General features: G+C 43.9%; 1 protein-coding gene across 1 annotated transcript in view; it reads left to right on the top strand.

The window, feature by feature from the left end:
* LOC126993499 (omega-amidase NIT2-like) overlaps positions 1–21,274 on the top strand; it is a 150,558-nt gene that overhangs the window by 37,289 nt on the left and 91,995 nt on the right. The window lies entirely within an intron of this gene.

The following is a 21,274-nucleotide window of genomic DNA, read 5'->3' as shown; positions in this document are numbered from 1 at the left end:
GAAATAAATAAAAGACGCAACATACATAGTTTACGAGGCGTCACGGGTTCCCCTCTCCGAGTTATTGATATGGTTTGGTTAGACATCGGGGTAGGTAACGATCATGTACACAGACGATGGGTTCCAGTAGTCCCAAACAATTACATTGATGTAAAGCTACTGCTGGGTACTGACATCTTAGGGAAGGCTCCTTTTCAATGGAACGGAAGGTTGGACGAGATAGTCTGGGATAATGCTTCATACGTAGTTGGTCACAGAAGACGACAGAAAGGGAAAGTAGAGATAATACGAAGCATTCCCCCGCCCCTAGCCCACTGCGACATCCCCAAAGGGGTAAATCTCACAAAGCCTCTTCATATGGAACCCTATACATCACAATTTATCCATATCCAGTTGAAGGAAAAACCCAAATACCACCTTGCTGGTTCATCAGTCAAAACAGTTTACCGTTCTTAACTAAAGTAAATGAGCAAAACACCATCTACCTTCCTTTCGTTAACAACACCAAAGCAGTAAAGGGATTCAAACCGGGAACGCTATTAGGTTCATATAAATACCTCGACGATGAACCAGACCATGCGAGTGAGACGGCCGAGGTTATCCGGAACACCCGGGAGATTCAACATGACCTCCTCCCAACCACCGATCAAGTGAACATCCAGGGTAGCGGAACAGTACGACTAGCAGAAATTATAAAACAGCAGAAATGGAACCATCTTACTCATGAACAAAAGGAGGAACTGAATTCAGCCATTCCAGACCACACCAAACTTTTCATTCTGGACAAAAGTGAACTAGGGTTAATGGCAGGCCCCCCTGCGAAACTTAATGTAGCCGACCCGAGACCGAGTCGAGGCCCTAGATATCGTTACCCGGAACAGGCAAAAAAGGTGATAGCGGAAATGTTACAAGACAAAGAGAATAGGGACATCATTGAGAAGTCGACATCTGCGTGGCTTTCACCCATTGTCTTAGTGAATAAACCTGATGGTAGTAAGAGGATGTGTCTGGACTACCGACACGTTAACACGCACCTTAGTACTGACATATATCCCTTGCCGAGACTGGAAGAGCTAGTAGAACAAGCAGCGCGCCAGCAATTTTATGCCACCCTTGACATGCGTGAGACGTACTTTCAAATTTTATTAGATGAAAACAGCAGGGACGGTACCACCTTCAGTGATGGAGTCACATTGTGTAGATTCAGGCGACTACCGTTTGGCTTAAGCTACTCCCCTGCGATTTTTTTTCGCCAAATGGCTACCCTCCTATCTCCCCTGCTTAAAGAAGGCTGGATTAAAAACTATTTGGACGATTTAATCATTTGGGCACCAGATTTTTCTACCTTAACAAGCCGAGTAAGAAAGTTTTTTTCCCTACTCACTGAGAATGGCGTCAAACTGAACTTAACTAAATGTGAATTTGGGAAGGAGGAAGTCACATTCCTAGGATACAAGATCTCAAAAGAGGGCAGCCGACCTAATCCTAAGAAAGTAGAAACTATCTTAGAAATGCAACCCCCAACTAAAGTAAAAGAAGTAAGGAGATTCTTAGGAATGGCCGGGTTCTATCGAAAACATGTAAATAACTTTGCAAAATAGCCGCCCCTCTCACAAACCTCACTCGGGCCAAGGAAAGCTTCAGTTGGAACGAACAATGTCAAACGGCTTTCAAGACAATTAAGGAATGCCTTGCTAATGCGCCAGTGCTAGCCAGAGAGCAAACTAACCAGCCGTTCATAATATCCACCGACGCCAGTAACACCCATGTAGGCGGGTCATAAGTCAGATCCAACCATGAGGAGTCACCAAACCTCTCGGCTACTTCCCGAAGAAATTAAATAACACTGAGTGCCGATACTCCGCCACTGACAAGGAAGCACTAGCGGTCCTGATTGCCTGTCGGCAGCTTCACCATTATTTGTGGGGTACTAGATTCACCACAGTAAGCGACCATCAACCCCTTACCAGTATTTTAAAGGAAGACCAAATCATCGAGAATGAACCGCTGGGTCTTAGAAATGAGAGAATACAATTATGAGATACAGTATTTAAAGGGGAAGTACAACTTCGTGGCCGACCAACTTTCAAGGCATCCAATGTACTCCTGAAACCACATTCCTAGGTCATCCTGAATTAGTCTTTAAAGAACGTCAGAGAAGAAGTGAAATGGAGAATTAACTGAATATCTGGAAGGAAGTTCTGTCCCTACTAAACATGGAAACATGGAAGTGCAGGCAAAAAGCCTATTGGCTCATTACGAGGTTGCCCGCTTTGGTGATTTAATCTGCTCGACAGCCACTTGGGGCCTGGGGAGCAGATGACGCACCTCGACATTGAGGAGCAGATGAAAAGCACGTCGATATTGAGGAGCAGATACAAGAACATAGAAATACAGGGAGACTGGGAGAGGACGTGGCCTACACATGGCAGCCCCAGAATCCCCCTAATATTCACGGTGGGTGAGGTGTAGTTTCAGGGGCACAGGTGGAGGCGGTACTAGGCACGCACCAGTAACCTGTCACCTTCCTGCACCACACCTCACTCCACCTGTCGTGCGGACATTAACTGTTGCTTTACTCTATTGTTGACTTGCGATACTTGCAATCTAGGTTGTGGGGGAGAATTATATGAATATAGGTTGAGGTCTTGCTTCAATCTGTCTGAAAACATGCACCTCAATATTCAGTTCACTCCTGACGCAGCGAAGTGACGGTCGATTCTATATTTGAAGGAGTTGATGGTATTCGCATTTACTACTTCTGAAGGAAGATTGTTCCAGTGACGAATGACTCGGTTTGAAAAGAAACTCCTTCCGATGTCTGTGTTAAATCGACTCGACTGAATGGGTAAGCCGTTATTTCTAGTTCTTAGGTTGGTTTGCAGTTCAAAGAATTTGGAGTAATCGACGTTATTGAAGTTTTCAAATACTTGAAGACTTGAATCATATCCTCGCAGGCGTCTTTTCTCCAGTGTAAAGAGATTGAGTCGCTGGAGTCGTTCCTCGTACGGTTGAGCCCTTAAGGTTGGAATCATCATTGTGGCGCGTCGTTGAATCCTTTCCAATAAATCAATGTCCTTTCTATAATTAGGAGACCAGAACTGTACTGCATACTCGAGGTGCGGTCTTACCATGGAATTATACAAGGCTAGCATCACGTCTGGCGTTTTACACTCGAAGTTCCTCGCTATGAACCCGAGCATAGTGTTGGCTTTGTTGTAGGCTTTTTTGAAGTGATTCGCGTGTTTCAGGTCACTGCTGATAGTGACTCCAAGATCCTTTTCCTCCTGCATCGCTTGCAGAGGTTTCCCATTCATGATGTATGTGTGGTTACTATTTCTGGACCCAATGTACATGACTTTGCATTTGTCAACATTAAAGGACATTTGCCATTTTTCTGACCATTCGATAATGTGATTGAGGTCTTTCTGAATGATTTCGCAGTCGGTCTTTGTTAGGGCCTTTCCACCCACCTTGGTGTCATCAGCAAATTTCGATATTGCTGATTTCAATCCTGATTCGAGGTTGTTGATATATATGATGAAGAGAATTGGTCCCAGCACTGACCCTTGAGGCACTCCACTAGTGACTGGAAGCCAATCGGAAGGCTGTCCGTTTAGTAGTACTCGTTGTTTTCTGCCGGTGAGCCAATATCTTATCCACGCGATCAGATTGGCTACAATGCCCGCCGAGTGCAGTTTTTTAAGGAGTCGCTCGTGCGGTACCTTGTCGAAGGTTTTCTGAAAGTCCAGGTATATAACATCACTGGGGATGTGGGCATCCCAGTTCTTATATATACCTTGGAAGAAGTCTAATAAATTTGTTAGGCATGAGCGCTTGTTTCTGAAGCCATGTTGAGTGTCGGAGATTACATTATTGTCTTCTAGAAACTTGACAAGTTTGTCTCTAATAATCTTTTCGAGTATTTTTCCTGCCACTGATGTCAAACTTATGGGCCTGTAGTTTAATGCAACGCTTTTGTCTCCTTTTTTGAAAATCGGTGTTACGTTCGCCATCTTCCAATCTTCCGGGACCTTGTTCAATTTAACAGACTGGTTGAATATGTAAGTGAGTGGCTGTAGTATTTATTGTTTAAGCTCTTTTAATAACCGTGGTGACAAACCGTCGGGTCCCGTTGACTTGTTCGGGTCGAGTTTATCCAAATACTTTTTAACTTCTTGGTCGCATATTGTGTCAATTTCCAGGGGCGTGATCTCACTCGGCGGGTCAGGGCTCTCGGGAATGGTTTCAATGTCGTCGACTGTGATTACGGATGCGAAGTTACTGCTGAGGATTCTGGCCATCTGTTTACTGTCCTGAGTTACAGATCCAGTCTCATCTGTCAGGGGACCAATATTGGATTTTACTTTCTTTTTCGATCTGATGTATGTGAAGAATTTTTTTTGAGTTTGTTTTGATGTCACGCGCTATTTGTTTTTCGTTGTTGCGTTTACTACTTCGAATAAGGGTGCGACAAGCTCTGAGGCTGGTTTGGTACTGAGTACGGGCTTCGGCCGTGTCATTTTCTTTCATCAGGTTATAATTCCTTTTTTTTAAGTTTACCGCCCTTTTAATTTCTGGGGTCATCCACGGTGGATCCACGGTACCATTTGTTCGCCTGGGTTTCGTAGGCACTGTAGCCTTCTCTACCTGCAAAAGCTTATCTTTGAAGTTGTTCCACACGTTGTCGATTGTATTGTCGGTGATGTAAAGTTGATCTCAGGTCGCAGGGGAAAGCAGCTCACGGGCTAGGTTGAAATTTGTTTTTTTTTAGTCTGGTATCACTGACGGACTGTCTACGAGTTTGTGACTTATGTTGACATTGAAACGGATTAAGTGGTGATCGCAACCATTAATTTTTTCACCAACTTCACAGTCGCGAATGAGGTCGGGGTCGCTTACTAATACCAGATCCAGCAGATTGTTTTCTCTTGTCGGTTGAGTTACAACTTGAGTGAGGAACGAATCCTCCACCATTTCTATAAGCCTGTTACCCTCTTGATCTCCAGTCATCAGTCCCCAGTCAATGTTAGGACAATTAAAGTCCCCAATTATTATTGCTTCTTTGCTTTGTGTTAAAGAGTGAAGCTCTTCGTACAGGGCAGTGTCGTCGGCTGCCTGTTGTTTTGGAGGCCTGTATACGGTCGCAAGTGTTAGTTTCTTATTATTCGCGGTTATTTCCACATAGACGGAGTCGTAACTCTCTGCGTCCTGTTTGTCTATTTTTATGGCAGGGAGCGTACTTTTTACGTAGCAAATTACTACTACTACTTTCTTGTGCAATCGATTTTTTTGGAAGCTTTCGTACCCGAGAAATGACAGTTCAGATACTAGATGTGCAAAGTTGGCCCAAGTCTCTGTGATGGCTACCACATCTGGTTTCTCAGTTGCAATATACGCCCTAATTTCGTCCTTTTTGGGTAATAGACTGCGTGCATTTGTGTACAAAATGGAAATGTGACTCCTGGTTTGGCCGCGTCGTGTTGAATGAGTTCGCTTGTCGGAGGCGTCGTTGGTTACACAGCTTCTTGCAAGCCGCATCGACGCTACGGTTCGGTTGATCAAGGGTTTCCTTTGCCTTGCCCTCGCCTGCAGTTTTTTGAATAGCTTTTCGAGAAGCTTTCAACTGCCTCGTTCAGGAGCCTTCTAAGCCGCGCCGAACCAACCTCGTTCAGGTGGAGTCCGTCCTCCCAAAACAAATCTGGGCGCTGATTGAAGTGATGCTGTAGCAGCCACCGTTGAAGCGTGCTCTCCTCCAGTGAGAGAGAAAAATGTGGCGTTGCAGCACAGACTATAATGTTCATTGTTACTTTGTGTAAACGTTTTCGTTCGTGCTCCCGTCTCGCTGTTTCTTGTGCGTCTAATTGTTTATATCTTGTTACTTGTTTATCTTCTACTGTCTGTCGTCGTCCTGCTATACATTCCTTTTACACATTGTTCCACACACACACATCAACACTTATGGCATCCACACAGTACAATATCCACACAAACGCATACACAAACAAACACCTATCCTATGTGTTGTCTTTGTCGTAATGACTTGGTGTATTTTTGTCCAATAAAGTAACCCTGGCGGATATGGCTTTCTCTATCCGTGAATCGATTAGCACTTAGAACACTCGCTACCACCAACAATGCCACGCATTCGTGAACGCTACGCCTTCATCGTTACATAACTGCTTTAGACTAGTGTTGACGCCGTAAGCTTTACTGTTAAATCCGGCGAACGTATTGACTGTCGGTAGAATCAAAGAGACGATGATGTGAGGGGACTTGGTCTTGTATTTCCGAATGACTCGACGGTATTTTGCTAACAGGTCCTGAGATTGAGTTGACTGAAGGTCGTTAGTTCCCGCATGGATCAAATTCACTGTGTCGTCCTTCGCATTTACTGAAACTGCATAACATAACATAAAAACATCTTGCAGCAATTTGAAACAAGGGATGAGATTATATGCTATGCTAGAGAAACAATTGATGGAGTCATACATTGCACCCTGGTAGTACCTCACAGCTTAAAGACCGAAGCTTTACAACACACTAGTGGCATAAGCGGTGGGATGTCTCATCATTATTTGCCTAAGTGCCCACTCATCACAGACCATGTGGAAAACAGCTTTAATAGGCTATAGCCAAATTCGAAAACAACTCAACTTTTAAGTGAAAATTTTTAAGGTTATTTCCGAGTGAAGAGCAAGTATGCAAATTTTTATTACTAAAGTTTAAAAATATTCATCATTATTATTCTTAGATTAAAATTTATTTACTAGTTACATACTCATATACTTTGTTTTACTAAATTTACCTTTACCTTAACCGTGCGAATAATCGTTCGATTTGGCCAATATCGCAGACTTCTGCGAACTTTTTGAACATTTCAAAATGTTCGCGCAACGGGCCGGCACCCGCAAGTCGTGCGAACTTTACCGCGCGACTATTGCGACTAATCGCAGGGACGTCGAGCGTGTATGCCTATTTCGGAAATTTTCAAAATCGCCAACCGTCGCAGAGCGAAATCGCGGATGTGTGATCCCAGCATTAGTTTTTTTTTTTTTTTTCACGGAGAAGGGTCTAGCGGAATTTTCCACCTGTATTAAGTGAGAGAGAACCAGTTGCATCGGAACTCCTTCTCGACTGGTGGAACAGGCCAATTGTATGTTAACTAAACCACAGATAAATGCGTTCACTAGCCTCTGGATAGCACGCGGGCAGTGGGGAGAGGTGAGAAGTCTCCCTCACACACCGCCTCAACCTCACTCCCACAGGTACGTACGTTGAACCCAGCTCCTAGGGACCAAGCTTGTTAGTGTGTTATCTTGATAGAACGTTAATTTTACTTATTGGAGTTGAATTGACACACACCGCCTCAACCACACCCCACAGGTTCCATAGCATACTGACTGAGCTGGTACCTCACTTGTGTGTCTTTATATAGAGTACGTATGTGAACATTCCCTTTTGTGTGGGCTTTTGATCACCCCCTTGGTATCTTTGTGAACACATATCGGTGGTTGAAGGGAGACATTTTCTTGTATAATTATGCACCATAGAAATTTGACTAGGGTAGGTTTTGTTAGCTATGGCCAGGGCCCGTATCCTCGACAACTATTAATACTAAACTTGGTATTAACTTTCGACTTTAGTATTAACTTCACTCTCAAAGTGTATCCTCAACAACTATTAGCTTAATACCTACTATTAACTTTGGTATTAACTTGGGAGTGCTGGTGAGGACTTCTAAACACTTAATAGTAAAGTTAATAGTGAATCCCAGACCCAGACCCATATCAACATGGCCACCGGACTTCCTCGCCCAGCCCGCCTCCGCAATTTAGAGTTCGATAGGACGCTTTGGAACTGTATAACGATGGTGAACTTGTCAAGACATACATATTAGACCGTGCAGGAATGGAGTATGTAACTGATTTGGTGAGAAGAGAGCTACATGATCCAGTTCAAAGGGAGCATTTCCTCACCCCGGGGTTGAAAGTGATTTTGACTTAAAGATACTTGGCTACAGGAAAAATGCTGCAGTGTTCAAGTGATGAGTTTGGGGTAAGCCAGAGTAGTGTAAGCAGGGTGATTGCGGAAACTCTGGCCGCCCTCAGTGCCCCGTAGGTAGTCGGGAGGTTTATCCAGTCTCCCCTTGATAGGGTGGAGATCCGTGAAAAGCAAGCAGAATTCTACCAACTTGCCGGTGTTTTGGGAGTGATAGACTGCACCCATGTGAAAATAATGGCACCAAAGGAAAACGACGTAGTTTATGTCAACAGAAAAAAAACCCCAGCTTAAACATACAATTAGTGTTTGATGCCTTTGTTACTGATTAAAATGTGAAATATTCGAGTTAAGGAAAACAAAACATGGGAAAAAAACTTTTATTTATAGCAGAAAGGTACACACATGCAAATGAAAAAGATGACATTAAAATTGCATTAAAATGTAATTTAGAATATGATTTATAATTATTGTTGTTTTAAAATCAAGTTAGAAAACAAATTACTCCTGCCGGTAATTCGTATTGAGATAATGGTGGTAAAAAAGCTTGTTAGAGACGTCTGCCAGTGTGAGGGAGGAGGAACGAAAGGTCGAGGTGACCACATCGTGAACATCATGCCTTCTAAGTGAAGTGAAACGAGGTTACTTGGTTTCTGTTTACAAAGTTCCAAGTGGAAAAACAACTTTATTGTGAATTCAGTGTATACTTTTCTGGAGTATTGTGTTTACTGAGTGAATTGGTGACCAATCTGTTGCTATTTGTGTCTTGCTTGAAGATATTCATCATTGGATTCAAAGCTATGGTATTAATGTGCAATAGTCGTCATAACAAAATACGTAGTAATTAATTATATATGTCAACCTATTTATTTTCATGAGATCATGGTATGACCACTGAAAAACATAGCTTTTTATCTTGGCTCCATTACAAATTCAGTATATAATTACTCTATTAGTGGAATCTAGTTTTCAGCATCTTTTATTATTATGCCAATATTCTAAGCACTCAGCTTGCAAACATGCTTAGGTTTATGTTGTCAGCTTGGGTCGGACTTATATGAACACTTTACCAAGTGACCTAAGATTACTGAATGCTTGCAAAGCTATGGTATTAACGTGCAATGGTCATCATACCAAAATACGTAGTAATTAATTATATATGTCAACCTAATTATTTTCATGAGATCATGGTATGACCGCTGAAAAACATAGCTTTTTTTATCTTGGCTCCATTACAAATTCAGTATATAATTATTCATATATTCAATAAAGTAGTGGAATCCAGTTTTCAGCATCTTTTATTATTATGCCAATATTCTAAACACTCAGCTTGCAAACACGCTTAGGTTTATGTTGTCAGCTTGGGTCAGACTTAGGTGAACACTTTACCAAGTGACCTAAGATTACTCAATGCTACCATATAGGTATACTACATCTTTGATTGTGAGTTCATCAGAGAGCACTGGAGAGCAGCATGCGTCTAATTAGGTACTAATGAATATCCTGCCTGTATCACAGACTACATAAAATGCAAATATGATCGGTGCCTAAAGGTGTTATAAGCTAATGCTCATCTCCGTAACATTGGCCCTTGAGCCTGTGGTGGGAGGGAGCCCATTACCCCGGGACACAGGGCCAGTTTGACATCCGGGTTACCACAGTTTCCCCAGGTAGTCATTTATCGACCAGCCCGAGAGGGAGGATGATCAGCTGGGTGAGCTGCACGCCGACTGCCCGGGCCGGGATTCGAACCTGGGCCCGCGTAGAAGTCAGGCATGCTGACCACTAGACCACGGAGGTGTATTGGAGCCCAATCTCAAGTGAACCCACTCACAATGGCACACAATTTTTTTTCTGGTAAATTTTGTCGAAAAACAGAGATCATTTTTCACCCCTTCCACCCTAACCTCCTCGGTAATAAAAAAAAAAAAGTGAAAATCATAGCCTTGAGGCAGTAATATTCAGCCCCGGCATCAAAAAATTATACTGCTGCACTATGAAAGGCATCTCTTAACTCCGATGAAGTAGGTGATGATCGTGGTGGAGCAGCTTCATTGTCATCCCTTGCAGTGGCAGGTGTCATAGGGCCAGCAGATGTTGAAGCAGTGGCAGGTGTCATTGGGGCAGCAGATGATGAAGCAGTGGCTGGTGTCATTGGGCCAGCAGATGATGAAGCAGTGGCTGGTGTCATAGGGCCAGCAGATATTGAAGCAGTGGCTGTTGCCGGAGCAGCTAATGATATCTTTTCCACAAGTAATGAACAATGTGCTGGGATGGTCTCTAGCAATACTGATAAAGTGTGTATCTACAAAGAATATGAATTTAAGGGTGATTAATAAATTGTTTTAATGAGAATATAAAAGTTTTTGCCAAAAACATACAGGCCAGTCAATATTTCACTGCTGCTTGACTGTTGCTGCTGTCCTATCCCTAGCACATGATGTCAATGCTGAATGGCTCTGGTACCCCTTCAAATACATGAGACGAGCAGCCTATGATATCATACACCAGTTTATCTACCACAGTTAATGTCATAGTTGTATAGGCAGGCGCCTGCGTATCTGTGGTGCCACACGTGTGGGGCACTCAGGTGCTGGGGGAAATGTCATTGTTATGAAGGGGCAGGGGTAAACCAGTGTATGCTGTGAGGCCTTGGTGTGGAAGTTCCCTGTCTGAACTGTGCAGCTAATCCCCCATACAGTGAGGGCCTTTTTTACTCCCTCAGGGGCTGTGCAGCTGAGAGAGTGGTGTACATGAGTGTGAGTGTGTGAGTAAGTGTGTGCCTGTCTTGGCTAAAACCCTTCACTGGGGGAAGACAACCAAGGTATTTAGATAGATTGATAGTCATTGACAGATGAACATTAAAAAAAATTCTATATCAAATATGCAGTTCACTGCTATGAACTTATTAACTTTAAGCTGAAATAAAGGCATTGTGGCCAGTATAGCTGCATTTTGTGAGCACATAAAAAACTAACTAATATAAGTTTTACATTTAAAGACATAACAACTAAAAAAAATTACCAGTCTGCCGCTGCTCATTCTTGCACTTGGCAATGCAAGGCTTTGATTTTTGTTGTACGTTGTACCAACGCCTCTCACAGTCATCCTGCGTACGGGGTCCATTTCCAGCGAAGGCACTGTCAGGGTATAAATGTGAAGCAAGTTTCTTAATCGTTTCACTATGGCATGCTTTTTATTTCCCATACCTTCTCCAATAACATTTAATGCATGCTGTGATGGAAAGCTAAATCAGTACCAGTATTTTATTTACATGCATCATAAGACATTAACTTTTTAGTTGTTATGAACATGGCCATAAATACTACTTTTCATTACCTACTTTTCTAAAATGCTTTTCTCTAAGTAGGAGGATATTACACAATACAGCTATACAAAAAAATTCAAAGCATTAATCTTAATTCCATTCTTTTGAGTACGTCTAACCTAACATTATATCACCAGAAACTGTTCGACCAATGCTATCAAAATAATATTTTAATCTTACTTTACCATTCTCATCAAATCTACCTTTTTCCGAATTAGTCTTAACATAAAATATTTGTAAAAGTGTTGAGAGCCTGGCATGCCCAACCCACCCACCCCCCCAAAAAAAATATAAATAAGGAATAAATAAAATAACAGGTAAATATGACTTGACTCTCTTATACTAACCCCCTTTCCACCCTAACAAACTTGGGGACCTACCATGTTAGGTTAGGACGTGTTAGGTTGGACAGGTTTAGCAGGAGTTGGTTTAGTTATGTTAGATTGTTGAGGGAGTGGGGGTTGCAGCAGAAATGGTCATGATGATGCTATTCACATGGAGCAGTAGGAAAAAGTATGTCCTGTTTGGAAACTCTGTGGTTGTGTTTGTATACAAAAATACCCATTTGACGAGGTTAGGTTAGTTTGCAAGTTACTTGAATCATGGATATGTGAATATGTAACAAAAAAGATAAAAGCGTTAACCCTAATTTCATTATCTTGAGTACATTCCAATCTAACATTATATCACCATAATCTGTTTGACCAATGCTATAAATATACTATTTTAATCTTACTTTACTATTCTCACAAAACCTACCTATTCCCATATAGTCTTGACATAAAGTACTTGTAAAAGTGTCCATAGTCTGGCATGCCTAGCACCCCCCCCCCCCCAATAAAAAAATAATAGTAAACAAATAAAAATAAATAAAGAATAAAAACAGGGCAAATATGCCTTAACTATCTATACCAACCCCCTTTTCCCCCCCAACAAACTTGGCATGTTAAGTTAGGATGTGCTCGATAGGACGGGGCAGGTTTGGCATGGTTAGGTTTAGTTATGTTAAGTTGTTGAGTGAGAGGGGGTTGTGGCAGAAATGGTCATAATGAAACTATTCAGATACAGAATAAAAAGGTATGTTCTGTTTGGAAGGTCAGTGGTTGTGTTATTATGCAAAAAATACCCAATTGATTAGGTTAGGTTAGTTTGTAAGCTGATTGAACCATGAATATGTGACTCCTAACCTTGTTACAGCTTCTGCCACTTCAGTCCATGCTCTCTTCTTATCCTCAGGGGTGATACTCTTCCCATAACACCCTCTGATTATACGTATTTTTTCATGAATTTGATGCAAGAAGACCGTTTCATCTGGCGACCAATTAAACTTACTCCTTTTCTGCGCTGGTTCTCCGGCCCGTAGATCATTGGGGCAGATGACGTGGTTATGGTGCAGTAATTTCAGCAGAGCAAGTCGTGACGCAGGAGGGGAGATAAGGGTATTGACGAGTGACGGAGTAAAAGCAGCCTTTGAGGCTTTTTTTTTTTTTTTTTTTTTTTTTACAGCAAAGGAGACAGCTCAAGGGCACAAAAAAGTAAACATTAATAAAAAAAAGCCCGCTACTCGCTGCTCCTAAAAAGAATCCAAAGAGGTGGCCGAAAGATAGGTCAGTTTCGGGAGGAGAGGTGTCCTGATACCCTCCTCTTGAAAGAGTTCAAGTCGTAGGCAGGAGGAAATACAGATGAAGGAAGAGTGTTCCAGAGTTTACCAGCGTGAGGGATGAAAGAGTGAAGATGCTGGTTAACTCTTGCATAAGGGGTTTGGACAGTATAGGGATGAGCATGAGTAGAAAGTCGAGTGCAGCGGAGGGAGGGGGGCATGCAGTTAGCAAGTTCAGAAGAGCAGTCAGCGTGGAAATATCGATAGAAGATAGAAAGAGAGGCAACATTGCGGCGGAATTTAAGAGGTAGAAGACTATCAGTATGAGGAGGAGAGCTGATGAGACGAAGAGCCTTTGCCTCCACTCTGTCCAGAAGAGCTGTGTGAGTGGAGCCCCCCCACACATGAGATGCATACTCCATACGAGGGCGGACAAGGCCCCTGTATATGGACAGCAACTGTGCAGGGGAGAAGAACTGGCAGAGACGGTACAGAACGCCCAGCCTCGAGGAAGCTGATTTAGTAAGAGATGAGATATGAAGTTTCCAGTTGAGATTTTGAGTTAAGGATAGACCGAGGATGTTTAGTGTTGAGGAAGGTGATAGCTGAGTGTTGTCAAAGAATAGGGGATAGTTGTTTGGAAGATTGTGTCGAGTGGATAGGTGGAGAAACTGTGTTTTTGAGGCGTTGAAGGACACCAGGTTCTTCTTGCCCCAATCGGAAATAATAGTAAGGTCTGAGGCTAAGCGTTCTGCAGCCTCCAACCTTGAGTCGTTAAGTTCCTGAAGGGTGGGTCTTCTATTAAAAGAAGTTGAATCATGGAGAGAGGAATCATCGGCGTAGGAATGGATAGGACAGTTCGTTTTGGAAAGAAGATCATCAATGAACAACAGAAAAGAGTGGGAGATAGGACAGAACCCTGTGGGACACCACTGTTAATAGATTTAGGGAAGAACAGTGACCGTCTACCACGGCAGAAATAGAACGGTCAGAAAGGAAACTGGAGATAAAGGTACAGAGAAGGATAGAAACCGTAGGAGGGTAGTTTAGAAAGCAAAGATTTGTGCCAGACCCTATCAAAAGCTTTTGATATGTCCAGCGCATTAGCAAAAGTTTCACCGAAACGGCTAAGAGAGGATGACCAAGAGTCAGTTAAAAAGGCTAGGAGATCACCAGTAGAACGCCCCTTGCGGAACCCATACTGGCGATCAGATAGAAGGTCAGAAGTGGAAAGGTGCTTTTGAATCTTCCGGTTAAGGATTGATTCAAAAGCTTTAGATAGACAAGAAAGTAAAGCAATAGGACGGTAGTTTGAGGGATTGGAGCGGTCACCCATCTTAGGTACAGGCTGTGTGAAGTCATACTTCCAGCAAGAAGGAAATGTAGATGTTGACAGGCAGAGGCGAAAGAGTTTGACCAGGCAGTGTGACAGCACGGAGGCACAGTTTTTAAGGACAATAGGAGGCACTCCATCAGGTCCATAAGCCTTCTGAGGATTGAGGCCAGAGGGCATAGAAAACATCATTTTGAAGAATCTTTATAACAGGCATAAAGGAGTCAGAGGGGGGATGAGTAGGAGGAATATGCCCAGAATCGTCCAGAGTGGAGTTTTTAGAAAAAGTTTGAGAGAAGAGTTCAGCCTTAGAGATAGATGAGACGGCAGTGTTGCCGTCAGGACTGAGGAGTGGAGGGAAAGATGAAGAAGTGAAGTTGGAGGAGATATTTTTGGCTAGATGCCAGAAGTCACGGGAAGAGTTAGAGAAAGCAAGGTTTTGACATTTTCTATTAATGAAAGAATGTTTGGTTAGTCGGAGAATAGATTTGGCACGATTTCGGGCAGAAATGTAAAGTTCATAATTAGCATTAGTTTGAAGGCTCTGGTATCTTTTGTGAGCTACCTCTCTATCATTGACAGCACGAGAACAAGCGTGATTAAACCAAGGCTTTTTAGCGTGAGGAGTAGAGAAAGAACGAGGAATGTGTGCCTCCATTCCAGAGACAATCACCTCTGTGATGCGCTGAGCACACACAGAGGGGTCTCTATCCTGGAAGCAATAATCATTCCACGGGAAATCGGAAAAGTACATCCTCAGGTCGTCCCACCGAGCTGAAGCAAAATGCCAGAAGCATCGCCTCTTCGGTGGGTCCAGAGGGTGTACAGGAGCGATAGGACAGGATGCAGAAATAAGATTGTGATCGGAGGAGCCCAACGGAGAGAACAGTTTGACAGAATAAGCAGAAGGGTTTGAGGTAAGGAAGAGGTCTAGAATGTTGGGCCGATCTCCAAGACGGTCAGGAATACGTGTAGGGTGCTGGACCAACTGCTCTAGGTCGTTGAGGATAGCAAAGTTGTAGGCTTGTTCACCAGGATGGTCAGTGAAAGAGGATGAAAGCCAAAGCTGGTGGTGAACATTGAAATCTCCTAGGATGGAGATTTCAGCGAAGGGAGAGTGGGTCAAGATGTGCTCCACTTTAGAATTCAAATAGTCAAAGAATTTTACATAGTTGGTAGAGTTAGGTGAGATAAACAGCACAGATGTATTTAGTAATAGAATGACAGTGAAGTCTTAACCAGATGGTGGAAAATTCTGAAGAGTCAAGGTCGTGGGCACGAGAGCAAGTGATGTCGTTGCGCACGTAGGCGCAACATCCAGCTTTGGATTGAAATTTAGGATAGAGATAGTAGGAGGGAACAGAGTAGAGATTGCTGTCAGTAGCCTCAGGAACCTGTGTTTCGGTAAGGAAGAGAAGGTGAGGTTTAGAGGAGGAGAGATGATGTTCCACAGAATGAAAATTAGAGCGAAGACCGCGAATGTTGCAGAAATTGAGAAGAAAGAGGTTCGAGGAGTTATCAAGACACCTCTCGGGTCGGCAGCCAGAAGGGGAGTCCTCCCTGGGGGAATTTGTGGTCCCCCCCCCAGGCGGGGACTCCGAGGCTTGGTGTATGTGCGCCATTTTGAAATTTTAATTTTGGGAAAAGGTGTATATGTTGTGAGAATGTAGTGTGGTGTGGATAAAGAGAGGATCTGTCTTCTATCTGCCACAAAACTCAGTATTTTCTTGTGTTTGCCATTTATTATGTTTCTGTTGTACATTTATACATCTTTTCTTTATTTTTCTTTTGAAATATATACTTAATTCATGTCGGATGTTTACGTTTTGCACGGAGGCGTCCTTAGCAACGAGCCCGCCATAAAGAAGAAGAAGAAGAAGATAATAGTAGCCAGGGATTTGCTAATACTTACACTCAAAGTTGACGAGGATAGCTTTTACTCTTAATAATTTGAAACTATTAACTTTGATAGTAACTTTAAGAGTAAAAGTTAATAGCTCTCGAGGATACGGGCCCAGGACTCTCTAACTCTCTCTCTCTCTCTCTCTCTCTCTCTCTCTCTCTCTCTCTCTCTCTCTCTCTCTCTCTATATATATATATATATATATATATATATATATATATATATATATATATATATATATATATATATATATATATGAAATGTTCTGTGATGAGTATGCCCTACTGGTGATTGGAATGATGAGTTGTAATCAGTGTTGTAAAGGAACTCGGTAAAAGCTCGCTACCATTACCAACAATGAGTTGTCAATAGCATTGTTAATTAACTTCAGTAAGCTCGCTACCATTACCAACAGAATGATGAATTGAAAATAATATTGTTAACTTCCATAAGCTCGCTACCATTATATACCAACATAATGTGAATAAACCTCATAATAATTTAACCTTGTGTTGCGTAACCCTAACAACCAGGAAGCACACTTCTAGTAAGATAATAAAAACAGAGGATCGCAGCTGAAGGCAACACAATACAACTAAGGATACATGTGGAAGTAGCAACAGGAAACTAAAAAGATACAATGGTAGGGACAAGTGCTAAAAAATAAAGGCCTTGATTTAGGCAGGGGAGTAGACATAAGGGACTGAACATATAAACTACAATCTAGGGGCAAATGCAGGATACTCACTGAGCACAACTGAAAGAACATTATTGTTAACGAACCAGCCCACCAGCTCAGGCAGGTCCCAGTGGCCCTGTGGGCGGTAAGCACTAAGAGCAGGACATTGCAGGACATAGTGTTTGAGCGTGTGACCCCCTGGCCTGGCACACAAGCTACAAGGTACAGTGTCAGCCCCACTGACTTCCCAGTAATATCTTTAGCCCAGCCTCAGCCGCATCACCACCAGATCATATGATGCATTAAGCCTACCATAAGTGTGGGTGCAGCTACTTGAGACCTGGGTTTGCCCCTGACCCTGTTGACATGGAGCCAAATCCTCTGCAGTGTCTTAATCTTACGCAGCTGCCCCAAGAAGTCACCCCACTATCGCTGCCGAGCCTGTTTACGAGGGTCAGTGAGGTGTCGAGCAACAGACACCATTGCATCCCTTGCATCATAGTCGCTGGGGTCACGCTGCCACCGCCTCTGGTAGGTCGCAAGAGTTTGCTGGCAAGAAAGTATGACAGGATCCTTAGCATAAGAGGAGGAGCAATGATTGACGGCACGTACCCTAGGAGCCCTATGAGAGGGGACACAAAGCCTTCAATAACTGCAACAAAGCCCTGATACAAGGAATTAACATCAGAAAAGGTGGCCTTGGCGACTGTGTACCAAGACTCGACACATGAGACAAGCCTTGGCACTCGGGCAACAGGAACAGTTAGCCTCTTCCTAGGTGTAATAAGACCAAGGAGGAGTAGTTTCCAGAGCAAAGTGGTCGCTGAGTAAAGTAGGCAACAAGCAAGTCTCAATAGAGCACGGGGACATGTTGGACCGGGCTACATATAAATAGTCTAACCTGCCACCTTGAGTGTGTGTAGGGACACTGTCACCTGTGAGCATTACATTATCTGTGACGTCAAGAAAAGCTTTCCAGCGAACCCCGTTTACATTGGTGGTCAAGTGACTACCTAGGTCCTTAAGTCGAGCGTTGAGATCCCCCATTAGCAATGATTTTTCATCCAAGAAGAAACCCTGGAGGTTGTCAGCACGAAAGGCACAAGCATGGACATACAGATTTATACAGTACAGGGTACCATTAGGAACATGCAGCCACACAAAAAGAAACTCCATAACCCCAGCAACCCGCATCTCATAAAAAGTAACAGGAAGTTTGACATAAGTTGTTAACCCTCTACTGCTACTATCTCCAGGTCCGAGAGAGTGAGTCACATAACCTTTCAACTGTGGCACCTCGGGCCCGACCTCCTGTAGGGCAATGATGTCGGCATACGAGTGGAGATCAGTGAAACGGGCACGCAGCCCGTTAATGTTCCAGGTCAGGAAGCGATAGGTTGTGCAGGCCATTATGAGGATAAGGAGATACCCAGGGGCTGCTGCTGAATGCCATCCATTTTTGCAAAGAGGGCTTGCATCGCAGAATGCATGCCCTCTACCGCAGTCTCCAGCGAATCCATCCGAGAGTAGACTGCGGTCAGGCCAGAGTCACCCACAATCTGGGCACCCCTGCCGTAGGCGGGTGAAGCTACATGTGTCACTGTAGCCTGCACAGGAGGAACTGGACAGAGAGAAGTACTGGGTGCTACCTGAGGCTGGGGATCGGCTGCCGGCGAGAACGGTAGAGAACGGAACCCTCCAGCATCAGCAGTCACAGGAGCTGGGCCAGGAGGAGGACATGGAGCAGGGGGAACAGGGCGAACTTCCACAGCAGTGAGGCGCACAGAAACTTGAGCAAGGACAGCTGAAAGATTGGTTATTTCCTTTTGGAAGATGAGCAGGATACTAGTAGAGAGGTCAGCAGTAGGAGCGTAAACTAGTGGACCCCCAGCGGGGAATGCAGGGGCAGGTGAGGACTCACGAACAGTGCCAGCGGAGGGTCGTCGACGTCCAGAGCTAGGTAGAGGAGTTGCCCAGGCATTATGGGCAGGGAGCGGTGCAGGGGGTAGGCTGCTGAAGTGACATGTTGACGGGTGAAGGGGTCCGACTGATCCCGTAGGGAGCTGAAGAAGGAGGCAGGTTTCTCCGGACACGCACTGGATTGGGCATTATGAGGGCCACCACAATTAAAGCACCGAGACGGAAAGGAGGCACCGTCCTGGATTCGTTTTTTTACACTCCTCCGAGTGGTGGCGGCCAACAGAGAACCGACACCGAGGCAAAGATCTACACCGCCAGTCCTTATGCCCCCAGCGACTGCAACGTTGGCAGAGGTCAGGCTCAGGTCGGTAAGGAGTGACCCGTTTCCTGCACAGTCCGCAGATAGTTGTGGGCGTGCCACCTGACCCACAAAACGCCTCCTCAGTGACAGAAAGCCCGGAGGAGTGGCTAAGCAGTTGACAGTTACATAGATGGGCACACCATGAATAAGAACAGTTTTTGGAGACTCCTCCAAAGGCACCATGACCTTCACCTGAAAGCCCTGCGTTACAAGCTGATCGTACACCGGCCCAGTATCCACCGTGATGTCGGGAACGTTTCGACCTTCCTTAAACAGCGGGTTGGCCTCTGGGTGCTGTTTGAGGAGACCCATGAACCACAAGTGCTGGCAGCCGTCGTGTCCTGACCTGTGTTGAGAGGCCACAGCAAACTCCGTCGCTTCCTGTCCACCTTTCCCTGGTTAACAGGAACATCTGCAGTCTCTGAGGTGTCCATACCGTGGGGCTGACTCTCTCCCGGGGCAGGAGGAACGAGGGCCTCTCCTTCTTGGGCGGGGGGATTCAGGGGGTCAGGAGCAGGGGGCGGGGAAGCCGCGTCCGTGCGGGATTTAAATTATTTTCAGAGATGATCTTCTTTTGACCTGTAACGCCTTCTCAACACTTCTATACTTCACAACATGCACTTAGTTATTTCACAGTGCACACTTATACACTTCAACCTGAACCTAGGTGTTTTTTCTGTTATTTTCTTCCCCTGACTTTGCTTTTCTATGCCCTTTTGTTAGTTTCCACTATTACACTTTTCTTTTCACTTCCCGATTACGATATCTCCTGTGCCAGGTAGGTATGCTTTCTTCTTTCTTCTTCTTCTTTGACCTGTAACGCTTTGTATCGCTTCAGGTCCTCCTTCTCCACACTTCTATACTTCACACTGTAGTGCAGCGATTGCCTGATGGCGAGCCTCCCATAACTCACTCTGCCAGGGGGGTACCTCTTTGGCTGACTGGTTATGGAGTGGCTCTCCCGTCTCTCTGGTCGCGGGTTCGATCCCCTGCGCCGGCAAAACCTTACCTTGTCTGGATTAGTTTCTCGTGTGTTTTGTTACACGCAGTGGTCGTGTTGGAGTATAGAAAAGAGACAATTCTGGCATTTCAACACCATGCACTTAGTTACTTCACAGTGCACACTTATACACTTCACCCTGAACCTAGGTGTTTTTATGTTCTTTTCTTCCTCTGACTTTGATTCTCTATGCCCTTTTGAGAAGGTTGTAGCAGCCCCCTCACTCGTAGGTGCCAGATAGCAGGTGAATGAGTTGCCTAGTATCGGGATGGAGGATCGGCTTGTTGAATATAATAGCTGTAACGACAGCGTTATGAATGTCAAAAAGAGATATTTAGAAACGGTAAAAGAAAAATCAAACTAATAGGAGTACCCAGTTACGACTGTCAATGTATTTCTATATTTTTGTGTGTGAATATTTATCCCTCTCCTTATATCTTATTTATTTCCTCTTTTTTATGTCTAATTTGATAATATTTATTAGATATTAATGTTGGAAAACCTTTATTTATCACAGAAAAAAAAAATCACAGATATGCATTAAAACAAACAAACAAAAAAAAAAATATTGGAGAGCGCGGGACACTCGGCTTTACTTGGATGCCTCATAATTTGAGCTGTCAGGCCTCCTCTACAATCGAGACGGCAATGAGCTGGTATTATTTTACGACAAAGATGAAATCGAAGGAAAAAACGTGAGTGCTGGGTCAGTAAATATCTTGCACGTATGTGTGAGTGTAGAAGAAGAGGGAGTACGACCGAAGGCTTTTAATTTTGTTTAGGACTGCCTATGACGTCCCTTTTCATATATATTTTTGAGGAACTGTAGAGCATCCTTCCGTTTCACCCTGTCTTTATAGTCTGCGGAGCTAGCCATCCAGACAAGTAGATGAACGATAATCCTCAATAAAGTTTATATTTTTTTCATTGGACCAATCCGCCATACTGGCAATACAAAGGAGGACCTGAAAATTAGAAAACACAAGGTATATTAAACCGTGGCTGACGGGCGACTGTTGCACGAGTCTCCCCGTCATGGATGGGGAAAAAATTGCGCTTCATGCGTCTGCGCACGTTGGCCTGTGCGCACAGACTTGAAGCATGCCTTACCTTGCTCCGATTCATGCCTCTGCTTGCCTCTTCATGCAA

This window comes from Eriocheir sinensis, unplaced genomic scaffold (genome assembly GCF_024679095.1).
Source record: "Eriocheir sinensis breed Jianghai 21 unplaced genomic scaffold, ASM2467909v1 Scaffold622, whole genome shotgun sequence".
Lineage (NCBI taxonomy): Eukaryota > Metazoa > Arthropoda > Malacostraca > Decapoda > Varunidae > Eriocheir > Eriocheir sinensis.
Note: the sequence above shows the minus strand (reverse complement) of the source record. Positions and strands in the feature narration are given on the sequence as shown.